This window comes from Vanellus vanellus (assembly GCF_965231255.1).
Source record: "Vanellus vanellus genome assembly, chromosome: 4".
Taxonomy (NCBI): domain Eukaryota; kingdom Metazoa; phylum Chordata; class Aves; order Charadriiformes; family Charadriidae; genus Vanellus; species Vanellus vanellus.
In genome coordinates, this window is record NC_138909.1 from 49,425,625 (window position 1) to 49,446,539 (window position 20,915).

The window sequence follows — 20,915 nt, forward strand, 5'->3', positions numbered from 1 at the left end:
TTTATAAGGAATCCACTCATTGCTAAAAGATTTATACCTGGATCTATTTCCAAATCAATTTTTCTTTGACTTGATGCTTTCACTAAGAGTTTTGTGGGGTTAATAGAATTTGAGTTAGATGCCGATTTTGGTTTTAGCAGTGTCTCTACAAAACTATTTTCAGGAGGAGGGGAGAGAGAAGCTGATCTAAGAAAATAACACACAAAAGAAATGAGTGAGACTGGAAAGCAGAAAACCAAAGGGAACAATAAGAACCACAGCTGTTACTAAGTGATCCCCCTCACCTTGGTTCATAGGTGGCAGTGACAGGCAGGACTGTCCCACTGCCAAGGGTCAGAGAAGAGTGACAGTCCTGTCAACAGGGAGATCTGGAGCTTTTGACCCCAGCTAAATTATACAGTGGGTTATTCCTTCTCTCCTTTTCATGTTGAGCTATGTAAGTGTCAGAAGTCCCTCTGCTGGATATCAAATGCACATAAAATAACTCGGGCTTGAAGTCAAACAACATAACAAAATAAGGACAACTGCAATTTCTTAGTGTTTTTAGTAGGATTGTGTAAGATGCGGGTTTGGGTTGTTGGTTGGTAATCTCAATAGCAGAAACATCTCTTTAATCATTTGCCTTCAAAACCTAATGTATATAGAGTCTTTTGAATCTTAATATTGATGCAAGTCATTAACACCCTAAAAGTAAAAGTTTTAGGGTACAGAAACCAACTATATAATATATAAATGGCCAGACATACACGGAATTGAGCAGAAATAAACCTATTTTCATTTGTTTTAATGGAGTGGTTTGATTCACGTCAGAGAACACTGTGCCACCAACATTAATTTAGCTGATTTAATCAACTCAGCCCAGGGAGAAACAATACAGCGATTAACAGCATTCCGGTAGTCATGACAGGGTCTGCCTTAAAAAGTTCAGGGCAGACCCGGTTCTCGTGGGATAGCCAGAAGATTAAGAAAGATTTTGGGATTTAATTTAAGAACAATACTTTTCAACCACTGCAGAAAGCTCAAAGGTCAGATAAGGGGTGGAGTCTCTTCCTAATGCATTTTTAAGTACATGCCTTCATGTTAAAAGCAACACAGATCCTGGAGATGAACCTTATGAAAATCACACACCCAAGGACTTACTGAATTCTAGTGAAAACATTTTTCTTGCTTGCTTACTCACACTTGGGCTTTAATCCTGTTTGAAAGCAGATCTTCCTGGTATTAAACACAGGACTTTCTGCTTAGTATCCCTCTGTAGAGAACTTGACCTTCGGCTAGTAAAAAGCCCAAAGGAACATGATGTTAATGTTTACCTACCTGGGAGCTCCAGCCACAGCAGAAGACACAAATACTCTGTCTGCTAACATTTTCCCTTTCCTAGATCTTTAGATGAAACAGAGATTCACTGCATGCACAAAATGCAGCTTCTTTTGGTACTTCTTTAAACTCTCTTGCCTTCTTTTAGACCCTGGGGGGGTAGTTGAAGGACCTGGGTGTGGTGCTGGAATCACTCAATCTCTCCCAGCCTCGGTTTCTTCTCCATAAGAGAAGTCCTTGCAAACGCTTTGTTTACTTGCATCATCAGCCAAAAATGTGCAATGCAAATGAATCACCAACCCCTTAACTGTCTGGATTTGCTACCACTAAGAGCAGCAAAAACACTTCAGACATCCAGGTTTTTCAGGGTGTTCTGTTTACGCCCCAGAGCCCAGGTTTGATATTATACCACAGTGCTCCAGGCACTGGCACTTAGAAACACCACGACGTAGTTGTCACCTGCACAACCCCCCCCCCCCCCCCCCCCCCCGTGTCTCTCTTCTCCATGAGACCTTGATGGATACCGTGAGTGCCTGCCAGTTTCCGTCTTCTTCATCCACACGAGGAACGCCCCCCTTAACTCATAGAGCATCCTCTTCCATATGCACATTTCCAGGTATGAATCCATTGATCTCCACTTCTGGGTTTCAAACTGACCTTGGTCTTGCTGCAGATAACATAGGAGACATGCTTAAACTGCAGCTCAATGCACTTGCTTGTTGACTGGCATCTAGCGCAGCTTGAGCCGCCCTGCAGCACCCTGTCCTGCTTCCTTCTGCCTCTCTAGGAAAGCTTGGGTTTCCCGTAAGTCCTGTATCCCATTAACCAGTCCTCCGCAGAGGTCTCAGATACCCTAGGGCACCCCACATGGCACTAGACGCTTATATTTAGACACCTATTTTGAGTCTTTGCTGTCTGAACAATACACAGCTAAGGCTGAAATTCAGGTCCAGATTCAACCACCTGAAGATGTCTGCATGGCAGGTGTATACGTGCCGTCCCCGCTCTCGTTGTGCCAATGGAAACCTACTGAGTGCAGACAGCGAAGATGAGCAAGCAGTTCACGTGATGTCCATAGGTGTCCGCTCCAAGGAGAGGGCTGAATTGCTCTCCTGGGGCAATGATGCTGTATGTCCCCACTGGTTATGAGAGCTTAGAACCCCACCCTCACAGAGGCAGCCCGTGGTGGGTACATCTGTAGGAGGTGTTTGGTCCAGAAGCTGGGCCTGACTCCCACCCAAAAGTGTTTAGAACCCAGTGAAATGTGTTGACAAACAAGAGTGGCAGGCACAGACAGGCTAACGCAGGGGGTGGGGAAAGGTTCCATTCCAAGTTCGTGAAATAATGGGACCTGCAGACCACACGGAGCAGCCTGTTACAGCATGGAACTGAAAGTATGGTTGCTTTGCTTGAAAAAAAAAAAAAGCCTTTCACGCTTTTCTCTACCCCACAGTCATGACAGATGACTCGGAGCCATATTACGGCTTTGCCAGAAAGTGACAATGTAAAATGATCGCTGGGGGAATCCCACTACAGCGTGTATCACAGGGTATTTGCTGTTCACGATCACATTAGCACAGCCAGAGGTTAAATGCTGCCACCAGTTTCTTAGGGATTTGAGCCTTGCGTTTGACTGACAGCTTCAGTAGACGCTGTTTCCATAGCTGGCCCATCAATACATTAATGTCTCTGTTAAATATTATGATAAGAGAGTAGTAGAAAGCAGGATGCCTTCTTTGCTGTGGTCCGGTAGTTCCTCCTGCCATCTTTTCCTGTAACACTGATTTGTGTGGATGCTTGTAAGACTCGACCAACTTCTTGCCACTTCCTGAAAAGGAAGCTCAAAACTGAAACAAGCTTCTTGCACCCCCGAGTGTTCAGCATTCACTACGGCACATCTTCCCAGGACTGTCAGCACTTGCCTCTGAGCTGGAGAAAGTGCTATTTGGGAGCATCATGCTCCTGCGGACCTCTCTGTAACACGACACGCACCCTGATCATGGCATAAAGACAGCAAACCTCAAAGTTTTCCAAATAGCAATTGCATATTAAATGGGGAAAAAGAAGTGGCATTTCCCTTCTGTGTAACCAGGATAAAAGGTCTGTTTGGGGCTCTGTTCAAGGCGGTTCTGGTGCGAGCAAGAGACCTGCTCCATCATTTCCCTCCTGGCTGCTCACTGCCCTAGGACTGCATTTCCTTATGCCACAAGCTTTGTGGTGACCTTAATGCCAGGCAGAAATCCTTTGGGATGGTGGCAGGAGCCACTCACTTGATCCATATGGTAAACTCAGACATATTAAAAAACGTATGGTTGTATTCAGCCTCATAGCTGTACAAACAACACGGTGGAGCCACAAAATGGACTTTGTGGGCAGATATTTCATAGCATAAAATATACCTCCGACTTCCTACTCAGAGTCAGAAACAGGTTTGTCTCCTGGTGGAGACCAGACCTAAAAGACATGCCTTTGACAAACACAGGTTCCAGTGGGGAGGGTTTAGCAGGAAGGCCATCCTTCAAGGGAAAGCCTCTATTTAGGGGATTGCTAAACCAGGGACAAGCCCTTCAGCTGGTTTAGCCCTTACTCACACCAGTGATGACTCCAGACTCCAAGCTGGTCCTTGCACCAGCTGATGTTTGGTCTCTGTTTCCCATTCTTACCCTTGACAAAACAACACCGCAGCCTGAAATCTTTATGCATCTCATCAGCTTTAGCAGCATCCTTGCGTCCTATGACTGGAAGTTAAGAATGTGCAAAGAAATCAGTCCTTCCTCCCATCTCTCTTGGATCGAGGCAAGGACCGAAGCATGAAGCTGAACACTGGCCTTGCCTGTACCCAGCTTCCATCAACTAAGGGTGCCGATCCTTCCGAAAACAGACTTGTCTGTGGTTTTCTATAGTTTAATTTACAGTTTGCAAGCAAAAAGTAGTTCCAGCATCTCAGCCCTGGGAGAGTCACCAGAAAGAGCTGGACCACTGCTCTCCTTTTCTTTGTCAAGAGCACAGAGAAAATCAGAGGTGAGGATTCCTTCTGGAGGGATTAGCCACACTTGTGCTTTAACCCGCTTTATGTTTTCGGTGCAGCTTGTGATTTTGCAGTGACAGAGCTATGGCTGAGAGCATCTGCTAAGGAGTTAGTTTGAAATGGGCTTACTGGGACTTCTGGTGTAACTACAGATAGCAAAAATAAAGACCAGTTGAGGGTTTAGAGCAGGGAGGGAAATATGGGTGTTGGTGGTGTCGTCTCACTTACTCCTTTTCTGTGCTATCCCCATACCGCTTTCAGCAAATAAATCTTACATTCTGTTCTCTGCCTCTGAAACATCACACAAACTTTTGTGGTATTTCTATTAGTGTAGTTTGGGGTTTTTTTTCCAGTGTTAGTATTGCTAAGTGAAAATAAATAAGCACACAAACACTACCCTCTTCTTCCCTAAGCAGTGCCATGGCTTGGTCTTTCTAAAGAGCCTGACATTTCTATGGTGCTTCACAAACAGGGGGCCAAATTTCAGCTTCACACCAATCAGGGTCCCAGCATCAACATCAGAAGCCCTTTAGGGGGAAACCCCCGAGGAATCCCCCAAGAGACCAGACTGGTACCCGCAGCCCACCAGCCCCAGACTGACCCTTTCAGGTCCATCACAGCTTGGATTTCTGCCGGAAGATGCTGCTGAAGACCTCTGGTCATCTTCATCTAAATACTTTTTTTTCCCCCTTTGCTGTGTGATCTGAAGCAAGTCCAGCGCTGTCACGTATCAGAGGCTTATCGGAGCATACTCATTTTCCTGAGTAAATTTTGCCAGAAATGCTTCCACAATTCCAGGTCTTAAAGACAAGCTTGACATTTGATGGGCTTTTGTAGCAGTTCACTGAGCTGCAGCTGGAGCAGCCATACACATGCCACTGCCTTTCTCCCTCCTGCAGTCAGGGCAGCCGAGCACAACGATCCGGTTTATTAAAAACACAGGTGTCAGACCCGGGGCTGCCCCGTGGTGCTGGGAAATGTTCACGTCTTGGAGACCTGCTCTTCCAGATGATCAGGCTGCCCCCCGGGTCACGAGGAATCATGGAATCACAGAATGGAGCAGGTCTGAAGATGGGAGGGGTTCACGAAAAGAAAACAGCAGTTTGAAGCAAATTCTGCTCTCAATGACCCTGCATGGGGTTGTCCTGGTGTTGGGAGCAGGATAACTCTCCTTCCCTGGAGGCCAAGTTGGTTTTTACGGCTTCAGGGTCGTGGGGTGCAGCTCAGCATGAGCTAAGCTGATGCAAACCTGATGTCTAAGGGTCAGAGCTTCAGTGGTTGAAATCATCACCTCCCCTTTGACCTCAGCAGCCCTGAAACACTGTGGTTCCTCTGTCTCTGCGTAATTAGGCATGGAGCAATTTTATTTTTTTATCCCTGTGGGGTTTAAGAAATCTGTACTTCTGAAAATCAACATCAGAAAACAAGAGAGTGGTAAGGAGTGGGAACAACCTCCCTCTGCACACCCAGAAGCCACATCAAAGATGTGGTCTCAACCTAGTTAGATCTCGCACAGCACATAACAGAACAGGTCTGGTCCTGTGTCCCCAGACGTCGCAAGATGCATGGAACAAGCTCCTTCACCACGCAAAGCAGCAGATCCAGCTACTTCCATCTGCTCTTATTCTCCCATCGTTTTCATCATCTGTTATTTCATGGGGAAATCGCTCGGACACCTTCAGGTTGGCCACTTGGCTGGGCTGTGTTGTCCTGGGGCAGAAACTGGTGGCTTTTATTAGCCCCAGCAGATAGACCTCTTCCTCTAGCAGTCTCATGGGGATATTCCCTTAGTTTCAGTGATGTTCACCCACCTTGCCTGGGGACACGCGTATGAAAGCACAAAGCAAACCTCAATTGCAGCTCTTACTTGATTCTGAATAAATCTGAATTCTGAAGTCTGAATGTCGAAGCCTTAAGAAATGCTGAGGTGACAAATTACACCTTTTTGCTATCTTTTATTGGATGCCATCTGTTGAACTTTTTTGTGCTAAAATTGCTTTTGTTTTCAGGCATTGTGGAATTGATGAAGGGTAGAAGTTCTGTCCACCATCTGTCTGGAGGCTTAAGAACCCCGGTATAAAATATTAATATAGATTTATCCCATAGCAGGATTTTTTTTGCACCTAAAGAAAAAAGTGTTTTGCTCCAATTAGAGGTTTTTTGGTGCTTTTTGTGTGTGTCACCTTTGTCCTTGCAAAAATAACTGACAACATAAAAAGTACTCAGCTTCTTTGTAAAGTGAAGATTTTTTCTTTGAGGCTTTTTATTTTGCAGAAATTTTGCTGACTCAGTAATGTCCCCTGTGCAGGATCAAGTTAATGTCCCACTGAAATTCTTTGCTTCAGTATTAGTTCTTAAAATTGAATATCTGAAAAATCTACACAAATGTCTAAATTAAATACACACACACACATACAGAGCTTTCACTAAATATACCTATTCTTACATTTTTAACACTGTTTATTATATATTTTTCTATTCATCCCTAAAGTTGCCTTGGCACTGGTAAAAACCCAGAGAATTAACCACATTCAAATCTCTCTTTTAAAGCAATTTCTTCTATTCTTATATTCCGGGAAACCTTTCAAACTCTGTTGCAGCAGAGAAAAGCAATGGGTGGCTGACCATCCCCACTCTTCCATGGGAAGTATGGTCACCACATGACTAAAATGATGACCTTTTTTTTGTTTTCCTGCAGCCCCATCGTAGAAGAAAAGTGCAGATTGGTCATGAAGGCGTCTTCTTTTCGTCATAATGTATCTCTATGGTCGTATTTGTAGTGGATCTTTTCCTCTGTTCTGAAATAGCCACAAGTACCACTAGATGTCGCAACTGCTTCACAGTTTGACTTTCCTCCCAGGGCTGTTGTCCCGAAAGCCTTGGCTGGAGCAGGACCTTCGCAGGTTTAGGTGAAGAGCAAAAGCAAGGACCATGCAATTAAGCAAAACGAGTTTTTTGTCCTCAGGAAGAGCAAGATGCTTTAGGACAGACTTTTCTTGAGCAAAGCATTCATACACTTCTGAAATCCGCCAGCTGGACCAGGCAGGCACAAAAAGACTCTGCAGCTCGTTCGGTCTGAAGGCAACCATGAAACCTGCAGGGCCTCCCTGACTCTTTGAAGCTACAGCAGAAAATCAGGGCGCAGAAGGCATTTGAAGAGGGACACAAAAAACTTTGCTGAAGGCAGGAAAGAAAAGCGACTGCAAGGATATTATTTTTTCCTTTATTCTGATAATTTTGGTGTTGGAAGTAACTTTTCAATACCTTTCTCTAGAGTTAACATACGGCATTCGTGTTGTTGCTGTGGTTGTTGATGCTTGCTGGTCCTGGAACTCATGAACACCCACCTCCTCCTACTGAAATAGTTAAGAAATAGCAAAAACATCGACCGAACATAATTAGGCCAAACTCGGGCACTTTCTGTCAAGAGGAGCTAATTATAGTGCCAAACTGCTACAGAGTTTGGCTGTATCTATGCCCTGTTTTAGCATCTTGTGGCAGAGAGGCAGATAATTGCAAGGTGAAGGAGTGACTGTGTGAAGGTCAGGAGAACAATATTCTTCTCAGGATATTCTGATTTCTGTCTCCTCTGGCGTCATCCGTGGGAACCTGTTAATCCTCAAGGACTTAGCACTAAGGTTACCACAAAAGAAAAATACACCTTTTTTGGAGGGATATTCAAACTAATTATCTTCCAGAGGTCTTCAGAGAATTTTTCTTCCTCCTCTAAAGACACTGTAGTCAGTGCACCAGCCTGTGTTATCATTATGCACATGAAAATAATAGCAAAGCTGAAGATAATTAATTCATTTATTCACTGTCATGACCAGTAATTGCTCCTGCAGATTCCTTTTTCACTCCAATGACAACATTTAGTACAAACAAAACCAAAACTGAATTCCTGTGAAATTGCTACTAATTTCAGTAGTAAAGACTAGAAAGCAATTTAAAAAGTTAAAAGAAAAAAAAGGAAGACAAAAGGGATCATCAGAACAAACTGCACCTTACAAAAAGCAGTGGACGTGTTTGGTGGGGATGTTCTGGCTGTGCTGAATTTGTACAATATACACCAGCCTTGCACAGCTTCAACTTTCCGTCATTTCCACAGCATCACATCTGTGTTCTCAACAAATGCCGACTGGAGCCTCACATCCCTGCCCAGCACCACTGCACATGTTGCTTCCAGCACCAGCCGGCTGCTTTTTATTGAGATCATTTTTGACGGCCTGGGGCTGAGGAGTGTTAATTCACGGAATCACGGATTTTTCAGAGTTGGAAGGGACCTCTAGAGATCATCTAGCCCAACTCCCCTGCTAAAGCAGGATTGCCCAGAGCACATTACTCAGGACTGCATCCTGACTCCACAACCTCCCTGGGCAGCCTGTGCCAGTGCTCTGTCACCCACACCGTAAAGAAGTTTTTCCGTGTATTTGAACGGAACTTCCTGTGTTCTAACTTGTGCCCATTGCCCCTCGTCCTGTCACTGGGAACCATTGAAAAGAGCCTGTCTCCACCCTCCTTCAACCCACCACCTAATAAGGTCTCCCCTCAGCCTTCTCTTCTCCAGGCTAAAGAGTCCCAGCTCTCTCAGCCTTTCCTCATAAGGGAGGTGCTCCAAGCCCTTAATCATCTTAGTTGCCCTTCGTTGGACTCGCTCCAGCAGTTCCCTGTCCCTCTTGAACTGGGGAGCCCAAAACTGGACACAGTATTCCAGTCGTGGCCTCACCAGTGCAGAGAGAGGGAGAATGACCTCCTTCGGCCTACTGGCCACGCTCTTCCCTATGCAGCCCAGGATCCCATTGGCCTTTTTGGCAACAAGGGCACATTGCTGGGCCATGGATAATTTCTTGTCTACTAGGACCCCCAGATCCTTCTCCTCAGAACTACTTCCCAGTAGGTCCACCCCTAACCTATACTGGTGCTTTGCATTCTTTCTCCCCAGGTACAGGACCTTGCACTTGCTTTTGTTGAACCTCATTAGGTTCTTCTCTGCCCAGCTCTCCAGTCTGTCCAGGTCACGCTGGATGGCAGCACGGCCCTCTGGGGTGTCAGCCACCCCACCCAGTTTGGTATCATCAACGAACTTGCTGAGGATACACTCTGTCCCCTCATCCAGGTCATTAATGAATATATTGAACAAAATTGGACTGAGTATTGACCCCTGGGGGACACCACTGGTTACAGGCCTCCAACTAGACTCTGTGCCGCTGATGACAACCCTCTGAGTTCTGTCCCACAGCCAGCTCTCAATCCACCTCGCTGTCACCTCATCTAGCCCATACTTCCTCAGCTTCCTAATGAGGATGTTATGGGAGACAGTGCTGCTTTCCCCTTGCTGCTTCCACACAGAGCAGGGAGACTCCCACGAATCCACTGGGATAGTTTGCAGACATCTCCTCTCCAGCCGGGTGCTGATGAATTTTCGTGCAAACCAGATGTGCACAGCCCGCACCTGCACAGTGCCACACTACCTCGAACCAGGACGCCGTATAGACCTGCTATAAGCTTTCCACATTGCTTCTCACACACTATCAGCATCCAGCCTAGTATACACACCAGGATGGTCTTTCAGGCTTAACTCATCTGGCTGCTCCTGCTCTGCATCCAAGGCAAGGATTAAACCAAGGAAAAACCTGGTTTAACTTCACCCCTAAAATTGAGATTAAATGGAAAAGTGCAGGAACTTTGTGTCCCACCACTTAAATTCTCCAGCTAAATTCATGAGTATCCTTTTCTAAAAGCGGAGTCCATTTAACAGGAAAAAGATTTAAAAGCCCACAAAAATGAACGTTACTTTTACCTTGAACGAGCTTTGGATCAGACCTCCAGTGGGTAACAGAGGAAACCCACTGGAGGCTCTCCCACCCACGGCTCTCCCACCTCTCTGGAAGATGTCCCACCACGGGGCATAGGAAGCACGCAGGTGCAGAGTGCTTTCCCTGAGCAAGGGGCATTTTTCGGCTCAGTGGCATTTCCGCTTGGTTACACCACTTCAGTGGGTACTGCAGAGGATTATTAGCTGTCTGCTCTCACACTCCACTGAAACACCCAGGGACATTTACCGTCAAACAGAAATATTTGCAATATTGAAAACCACTGGGATTATTCACAGGTTTAGAATTAGATGAGCCCAAGTCCTGAAGAAGGCCACAGCGAAACACTGTCATACATCTCCAGGTGACAAAGTATGAATTTGATTGGATATACTTGTGCAGTAATAAGAAAATCATACCTCCTGCAGTGATACACACAAGGAGGAAACGCATTCAGAAGATAAGTTTTAAAATGGCCAATTTCTCAGTCATTTACATCATCCTTATGACCAAACAAATTAGGGAAAAAGGAGAGCTAGGGTTGTAATCGGATCTCAGATAGTCATCATCTTAGAAGTCTCAATGAATCAAAGATGACAAGTAAATTATAACATGTGAAAAGGCACATGTAGCCATGGAGACCTTGAATGCATCATCTGAGAGTGCAGGAGGGCAAAGCCACCAAGGGTCCTAGCAGCATGGACCAAGTCTTCTGCTCACTGGATATCCATCCAACACCTTTATCCCCACAAGCTGGAGCAATGCCCTTATATTCCCCTTGTCTCTAGGTCCCCACATCCATCTCCTGTGCACTTGCCTGTTGCCTTTGAGGTCAGCCCAGTGTCCCCTTCTTACCCACACTGGCCTTCGTGCCATGCTGGCTCTGCTTCCTCCACACTACTGTGGATGGCAGAGGAGGAGGAGGTGGACCACAGGTTAGGAGATGGATCATGGGGGAGGAGGTGGGCCACAGCTCTCCACTGATGGACTGTAACGTGAACCCAGAGTGGCCCAAAGGTGTCTGAACTGCCTCACCCACTCGAAGCTTGGCCAGATGGTTCCCGCCCTGTTTGTCTACATTCACCTGATTTGCACGACTTGCCTCTCATGAGATTATTTATTACAGCAGCTTTAGTCAAATTCCTCTTCTGCACTTTAAAGCAGTGCTTTTTTTGTCTGGCTGACTGTAGATGCAGACTAAAACCAACTGAGGCCAATAGATCTACTCATGCTTACACGCTTTGCTAAATGAGCATTTTTGCTAGGCTCAGTGACACTTTCTTTTGAGATAATACCAAATAACAGCTTACAGAAGCCTGGTGCCAAATGCCCTTCATGTCCAGAGGGAAAAGAAACTTAGCTCATAATTTGTCCTGGGTGGGATATATAAAAAACGCTTTTTTTTTTTCCCTCGTATCCTCAATATATAGCTCAGCTCTTCCTAAGTCAATCTAGTAATCCCTAGAGGAAAACACTAATACTCATAGCTATAGATACATCCCATCTCCTGCCCTGTATCAGCCTGGAGATGCACCATGAGAGACCCAGGCAGGCTTCTCCTCTTCCTTGTACAGCCCAAGCCATGACACTTGCACCAACTCGTCCTCAGGACATGGAGGGATGGAGCTGCATCAGAGATGCCCTAGGTGACCATCTTCAAGACACCCAAGGTGCATTGCGTCTTTTGCCTCCACTGTGTGAAGCGACCTCCTCAAGCATTGCATATATTTGTCTGGAGAGTCCTTGCCCATTTCTAGAAAACCAGGATGATTTCAAACCATCTGTTTATCAACAGGGGTGACAACTACTATTGCCAGGTGAAAATTGAGAGCCCTCATCTCTTTTGTCGTCTTGGAACTGTGTCGCAAGAAAAACAACCCCGTGGCTGGTCAGGTTTGGTCACAACCCAGCAATGCTCTTTAGCACCTTGGCTGCTGGCATCTGAGTGCTTTAAATCAGACCTGCACGGGTGATGAAGGCGATGGCAGAACTGATACGGTAGCAAGTGCTGGATGCAGGGAGTGACTGGCTGCTTACTGGGAGGTAAACAATGTAAATTTGAGTGTATTGCTCTCCATCTTAGTCTGCACAAATCAGCTATCGCATTTCTGCCGTGCCCTGGCTGGTTCCCAGAAAGCACTTGCCGTTCCCACCCAAGTTTCGTGGGACCTTTCCGCTCATGAAAATCCATATCCTCTGCATGAGCACACCTCGCTGTAGAACAACTCCGGTAAATGTGTCGTGTCAGGGTTTTTTCTATAAATCGCCTAGATTTTTTAAATCACGTCTAACTCAAAATTTCAAAATATCTTCCTCCATCTTTGGATCCATCTGCAGCTAACACTGATTTCTTGTTCATTAACTTCACCTGTCTCACTGGAGTTGTTCCTGCTTCACGTGGAGATCATTGCCCTCTGATCAGTATAAGCCTTTTACTAGATCGCATTGTCCTAGCAAGTAACCAACAGCTTGGACTGACATGAAGTACTCTGTGCATTTTCTAGAGCAGATCTGAAAAAAATCTCTCTGCATCTTCCATTGAATATTCTGAATTTGGGAAAAAAAATGTATCCATCCTTTTCACTTTGACCTCTCTCTACTAAATTTGCATGTTCTGCTTTAAGGAATGCAATACTTTGTGAAAGTGCTATCGTGGTTCTCTGATGTTGAGAGACTGGGAGGCAGGAGTAGATGTGGACTGCATTTATCTGGGGTAGGCACTCCCAGGAGGTAATGGATCCTGCCTAAAATAGATGGATTGAATCCATTTGGCTCTTTCCATAGGGCTCCACGTTTGCTCAAGCTAACCGCTCACGTAGCTTTTGAGTGGGAAGTTATGTGAGACAAATCCTATTACTGATGCAGTAAAACCAGGAATAAGTTGCTCCTAGTCCTGCTAGAGCTGTCTGTTTGATCAGCAAAATGGGTGCAGAGATAGATCGATAGACGGATAAATGTATTATAGCAGACAATATTTGTCTGGGCTTGGCCAGCCGTCTGGCTAAATAGCAATATTGATCCTGTAAATAATGACATCCCTAAAATACCTAACTTACTCCTCAAGTAGTAAATACAGGCCTCAGGGCATGAATTTCTCCACTGAATTCTTCTTGGGAAAGGCAGCCATCTACCTCAGAGTAACTGCATAGCGTGGACTCTCTCTCACACTGTTGTATCATATGTATTTCTCTTAAATTAGTCAAATGAAGACTAGAAACAGGTCAGCTTTCTTTTCCCTCTCGTAAACTGAATATTCAATTTGGAACTTCGAGTATTACTTAATCCAGAAATGTTCAAGTTTTCTAAGTGGTCATTGACCGAATGAAGTTTATTTGTTCCTTTAAAACCAAAATGTTCCCAATCTGGAGGAATGAAATAAGCTACAAGAGCTCACATTAAGCACTTAGTGACTGCACCACTTTTATGAGGCTGAGTATAAAAGCTGTGTTAAAACACAAAGCGCATATAGAGATGGCATATGATCCCCCATGTGAAATGCTGCCTGCCTGGGAGCTTAAAATCATGAACATCTGACTTCCAGAAAAGGAACATCGTATATTTTCTGCCTTTTTTGCAGGACCCAGAGCAAGTTCAGCTGAAAAACAGTAAAGGGAAGAAATTTCCCAAGCAGGATAGATTAAATAATACCAAAGCTGTGAATAATGTTTTGATGTGATTTTGACTAAGACATGGCAAAACATTGCTGGCACCTCCAGCTGTACAACCCTGCGAGCAGAGACTTTTCTAACGATTCTTCTACAATATGCTAAAAGTTTCTTGCTGACTTGCTTTAAAGCGATAAAAAGGGGACAGCCCTTGGCCAGCCTAGATGCTGACAAGGCAACAGTGTCAATCAGGCAGAGCATCCAAGGAACTGGAAATGAAGCCCGACGGGCACCTGTGGGTATCGGAGGTACCAAGACATCAACCCAGCCTGTCCCATGAGCTGGTGTCCCTGCAGACAGGGTGAAGGATCTGGGCTGGGGACCATGCAGCTTCCTGCGCTCCCAGGATAACCAGGATGGGGGAGATCTGTGCTGAAAAACACACGTCCCCATACAACAAACCTGAGGATTAAATGTCAATTTTTTAACGGTCTTTGGCAATTTTTCCATCCTGGAGGAAAGGGGTGCTGCGAGGGGGTGGAGGAGAGAGAAGGCCCTTCATGGCGTCCCGGATCTGTAGTCACCAGGGATGCACACAGAAAATACTGCTGCAGGGGCTTCACCGCAGGCAGAGCCTCGGGGAGTATGAATTACAGCAATGGCTATCGCAGAGGAGCACAACAGTAAGAGGGATCTAGTTCCTCTGAAACACTTGTTTCTATTCAAGTTGAAAACCAAAACATTTTAATAAAAAGTCATCTCTCCAGCCCCACGTAAAGCTGACACCCTTTCACTTCCAATACCTGAGAGATATGGCTAAATAAAGAAGGATTAATCAGTTTTATAATGCAATATTCAAACCAAAATAATTTGTGAAGTATCTTTTGCACTGACTGTACTGCTCTGCTTCCCCAGTGAGCGCAAATGCCCAAATGCTGCCTTGAGTTTCGAATATTCCGCTAAAGTAAAATTCAAATGTATTCTCTGTAGATACCTACCAATGTTACTCCTTCCTCATTAAAAGTATTTCCCAAGCAGTTAAGTAATAACTACAGAGACAATTCTCTATATTCCCAATTACTATTCCCCAATTCGTTTCCAGTGTAACCTTTTCTTCATTTAAAACCCAGATAGAGAGGTCACTGTTGATGAGATATTAAAAACTCTAAAGGATCTGTAGATGCTATTCACTTCCTTTAATCTATCCATTGCCCTCCAATAGGAATGGGCTCCATCCCTGGCAGAATGATCGGTGCCTTGTTCCAAACTTACCACACAGAGCTGGACGTATCTGTGGCATCCAGATGTCTACAAGCAACACTGCCAATATCCTGGATTGGGGCAGTGATTTTGTTGAAGATCCTGCCCTGGGCTCCTAGGATGAGTCCCTGCATCCAAAGAGGCAGTCAGAGGCTCAGCTGGCCACAGCCATGCCTGTTTTCCTCTAGCTACTGTGAGTCACCATGTTGAAGGCATGAGGACCAACCCAAATACAAAACGTCCATCCTTGGGGACCTTGAGCTGTTTCTGGGGAAAGCCAGCGCCATTTGACTTCACTACCGTGGGTAGAGAAACACTGTTAACTATGGGCCACTGGAGAGGCTCATGCCACCAGTTCCCTGGTGGAGATTTCTCCAGGTCATTGCAGGGGAGCAGAGAAGGGGGGGTAGTCCAGGGATGAATCCTTCCAGCCCAGCTATCCCTCCCAAACCTTGGTAGATCCATGGGACACAAGGACATCTGTGCAATAATCTCTCCTGCCCCCACAGCAATCCCTTGATAAGCTTCCAAAGATCAGGTGAGGGAGCAGTAGCAGCTGTGGGCTGTTGGGGAGCCTCCTGCCCAGGAGAGCCCAGGGAGGGGGCTTGTGTGATAGCATGTTTGAAAGGGCTGTAGATAGCTAGGGCTTGTCATATCAGCAAATGCACAGGAAAAATGTAGAGCCTCAGTAAAAACATGCAGTGCAGACTTCAAAACCCTGGGCAGAGTCCACACGGGTTGCTTCAGCTCTCAAACAGGGATGGAAGAAACTTCTTCATAAATGACAAACCACGATGATGGTCATATAGTGGATCATATCCTGAAGCCACCCGACCATCTGAGTAGAGAGAAAGGATAAATAGCTGTTGGCTCTTCAATTATACAAGATTTTTGTACATTAGTTACGAGCTGTTGGAATTGACTCCTCACTGATCCGGTCCAGCCCTCACTAAGTGATACATAAAAGTAAAGAAGAGGATGATAGTCTCCCCTTCAAAAAACAACTCATGTAAGGATTAAAGGAAGGCAAAACTGTCTTTTTTTTCAGCAAGGAATTAAGATAGTAAGAAAAGCATCACAGTGCACTGTCTAGATTTACAGTGGAGTTTTTCAATGTAATTTGTCATTGCCAGATACATTGTGTTGGGACTACACTGTACAGGTTATTAAATACTGATTACAAGAAGACAGTGCACCATGGCAGGCAAATAACTTACAAGTTCCTGAAATTAAGGCTTTGAAAATGTTTTAAGGGAATTAATGTTTAATTAATGATTTTGATCTACCAGGCATTCCAGTAATAGCTTCAGTAAGAGATTACACAAACCTGTGAGACATTCATAAGTAGAAAGGATACTGGATGTTAGTATTTTTTTTAATTAACCCTGCATTGGAAGACCACCCCAAGGGAATTTGGTGAACAATAAAAGGACTGTTCCTGTTAGCAGGCTCTTCGCCTTCTGTGATTTTTTTTTTTGCATGATCCAATTTATGTGCACATATTTTTAACTACAGCATGAGATGAACGTGATTATTCCTAATTCAACACCCCAAGTTGACTTGGATATTAAACCGCAAGGAGGTTTTCAGATATGAGATGGTTGGCTTAACAGTCACTTTTTTTCTTCCACTGAATTTCATCTTTCTGCTGTTGACTTCATGAAACAACATAAATCAGCAGCAGCATTTAACTTTCCAATTTTATTGATGATTTATGTTAGAAAACTTATCTTACAGTAAGACATTCTTGTAAAAAGTCTTCTCTTCTTTCATTAAAAAAACTTTATATGATTTCTTATAGTGAAAGCCAAGTCACTGATCCTTCTCTGTTTGGCTCACTACATTTACCTCAATGATCTGACATAATTTTCACAAGGCTGTAAGTGTAATGAAGGGGTTTTAAAATATGATTGTGTCAGTAGCTGTAAAAATACAAACAGGAAAGTCTACTGAACTGAAAACAATAAATATCTGGTATCAGTTTTCCTACAGAGATGATGTTACAAAGATTCTGCTACAGAAAAAAATTTCATTAGGGAATTTAATGGTAATTTATAGTGCCCTGTCAGGAGATAAATCCCACACGATATTCAAGATATCTAAATAGCTGAGCTGTCAATTTCTGTAATTATATAGCAGCTTTTTAACAGTTCAGATCCTGATGAGATATAGGGATGATAAAACTCTCATTAAAGTTGAAATTAATAAACTTTAGAGTTCTAGTACAAAAAATGGCAGTTTATAGGTCTTTAAGTTCATCTGCAAGCTGAAATGAGTAAACTTTTTGCTAATGTACTGAGTAAAATAAAATTGCAAAGACGTTTTGGAGGATTCACAAGGCTTGATAAATTTGAAACATCACTTTAAAAATGAAGACTTCTTTCCTTTTCCTCCTCCTTTCCCAGTGCAGCTGGACCCAAGCCAGCATCACTACACGGTTTTTGCTTAAAAACACCTGAATTAAAAGTTCGTCCAGACTTAACTAACTTTATCCGGATAAGTAACAGGAAGGTTTTCCCTGGTTACAACATGGATCTGGATTTATATTTAAAAGGTATTAATACTTGTTACAGCTTACTAATATTCCTTACAGCTAATTTTTCTCACTGGTTATAATGGGCTCATTTTCTCCCTATCACTGACTATAATCATTTGGCTTGGTCTATGCTGCCTGCTTAATTATTTTCATCTCTTTTTATGTCACATTTCTCAGAATAATAATTAGGTCAGATCATAAATCCCATCCTACAGTGACAATAATAAAAACCTGACAGACAGTAATACTTGCTTTATAACGTGGAACAGGGTGATTCAGTTTAACTAAACACTTAATTTCTTTCTACTTAGTTTAATTAATTCAGCTTAATTATTTAACCTATTAACCGCAGGTTAATTAAATTGAATCTGAAGCACTCTCTTATTATATTTATATTGCTTATTTTTTTGGAATGGGACTAGTGCTCCATTACATCTCTTGCTCATTAATTTTAGTGCTGCTGTTGCTCTTTCTTGAAACGTTTGATTTCTCCAGGGCCAAGTTAAGCCATAATTCAGCGCTAATGGTAAATCAGTTGTGCATTACCCCCTGCGCACGCTCCACGAGGCGACCATAGGGGCTGCGTGCAGGGGCTGGACTGCGGTTAGCATCGGGTAACAGCACCCGCTGCCACAACGCACCCTGAATAGCCACAACCATCCTGCCTTGGGCTTTAAAAGGACACCTCCTTCCAACTGCTTTTGATATTTTATTTTTTTCAATGCCATCTGCTAAAAATACGTCCCTGCTCCTCTTCAGTGCTGCACGGGTGCGGGGTGGGATAGAGGTGGCGGCCACGTTTCTAAAGGCTTCTTAAGTGTCTTTTGAAGAGCACCTTGAAAAATGAAAGTCCAAAGCAAATGCCACAGTGCAAACCAGCCAAGGTGTTAAAATCAAATTCAACAAACTCAAGCCCAAAGGCTGTCGGGAGCGGCCCACCGGTGTGGGCACAGCTGAACTGCCCCTATCCAGGGAAATCGTGGGTACCTGCAGTGCCTTTCCTTATTTGAAGGCTTACCATGGGGTTTGCATGGCAAGGTTCTGGTAGCAGAGGGGCTACAGGGGTGGCTTCTGTGAGAAGCTGCTAGAAGCTTCCCCCATGTCTGATAGAGCCAATGCCAGCTGGCTCCAAGATGGACCCACCACTGGCCAAGGCCGAGCCCGTCAGCAACAGTGGTAGCACCTTGGTGATAACATGTTTAAGAGGCAGACAAAAAACCCTGTGCAACAGCAATTGCAGTGAGAGGGTGGAGTAAGAATATGAGAGCAACAACTCTGCAGATACCGAGGTCAGCGAAGAAGGAGGCGGAGGTGCTCCAGGCGCCAGAGCAGATTCCCCTGCAACCTGTGGTGGAGACCACGGTGAGGCAGGCTGTCCCCCTGCAGCCCATGGAGGTCCATGGTGAAGCAGATGTCCACCTGCAGCCCACGGAGGACCCCACACCAGAGCAGGAGCCTGTAACCCCATAGGAAGCCCATGCTGGAGCAGGCTCCTGGCAGGACTTGTGGCCCCATGGAGAGAGGAGCCCACACTAGATCAGGTTTGCTGGCAGGACTTGTGACCGCACGAGGGACCCATGCTGGAGCAGTCTTTTCCTGAAGGACTACACCGCATGGAAGGGACCCAGGCTGGAGCAGTTTGTGAAGACCTGCAGCATGTGGGAAGGACTACATTGGAGAAGTTTATGGAGGACTGTCTCACCAGGGAGGGACCCCACGCTGGAGCGGGGGAAGAGTGTGAGGAGTCCTTCCCCTCAGGAGGAAGAAGCAGCAGAGACAATGTGTGATGAACCGACCACAACCCCCATTCCCCTTTCCCCTATGCTACTCAGGGAGGAGGAGGCAGAGAAATCAGGACTGAAGTTGAACCTGGGAAGAAGGGAGGGGTGGGAAGAAGGTGTTTTTAAGATTTGGGTTTATTTCTCACTATCCTACTCCAATTTGATTGGTAATAACTTAAATTATTTTTTTTCCCCCCAAGTTGACTCTGTTTTGCCCATGATGGTAATTGCTGAGTGATCTCCCTGTCCTTGTCTCAACCCACAAGCCTTTTGTTGTATTTTCTCTCCCCTGTCCTGCTGAGGAAGGGGAGTGATAGAGCGGTTTTGGTGGGCAGCTGGCATCCAGCCAGGGTCAACCCCCCACACATGGCATGCTCACCTATAAACCATTATCTCTTCAAAAAACATACATAATGATAATGGTGATAAGTTTGGAAGAGCAAGGACCAGGCATTAGAAATTATGTCATTTAATTTTCATCGAAGATGCTCATGGCTGGGCAGCTAAGCACGAGTGTAAGCAGGCTCTGTTGGTGACAGCACAGAGCCACAGCATGCCAAGGCCATGGCAGGACAGGAGGGACTCCCTGCACCAAATGTGCCACACACACGCTGGCAGACAAAGATGTCAATGGTCACCACAGGTCAGAGCAGCCTCTGAGGGAAAGGACCAGACCTTTCTTAAGAGATCCTTACCTCAAAAATCCATCTACTGACTCTGAAAACACAAGCTGGGGGAGTTTGCACGAAGGAAATCTGCACAAAGCCTCCAGAACTGGTCAGACACCAAATTTTTTTCCAGCACTTCAGAGATTTTAATTCCATCTCTGTAGCAGAGTAACTCTTGCACTCGTAACCCACAGCCCAAGACCCACTCAAAGTCCCACCCCAGCAGGGCCATCTGTTGCAAAAGCACCCACTGGTGCTACCAGCACCCCAAGCACCCGGAGAAGCTCAAGAGTCAGATCTGCCACCTTCACGCTTAGATTTAACAAGCCCCTGCTAAGCCCAAAGCTGAATGAGATCACATCTGGTCCAGGGCCAGAAAGTAATGGTGCAGTAATGGTTTTATTGGCTTTTTGAGAAGGAGCTGTTTGATTTCAGAGAGAGAGAGGGGAGAGTCAACAGCAACATTCGCTCCTGCTAATCTCATTTCCAGAAGCATGCCGAGTGAGAAGGCGCTTGGGCACAAAGCTCTGCTCGATTGCTCTCTGTTTATCTAGGATTACATTAGGAGCCCGAGACACAGCTGAAAACAGCCCATGGCAAGAACGAGGGTTTTGCAAACGGGCTTCTGCAGCATCAGGTTTGCGGGAAGAGATATTCCAGTGTTTCCAACAAGTTGTTGGCTGGATAGCAGCCAGTTTGCTCGGTACTAGTGCTTCAGAATTAACAGAATAGAGGGGCGGGAAGGGGAAGATTTAAACACGTAAAAATAGCTCCTTTTTGTTTTAAAAAAAAAAAAAAAAAAAAAGAGCTGTATTTAGATGTGCAGGTTTTAGACATGCAAATTTAAGACATGCAAATTTAAAACAGTCTCAAGGCAAGTACTGCAGCTAACAAGTGTTGATTAGAT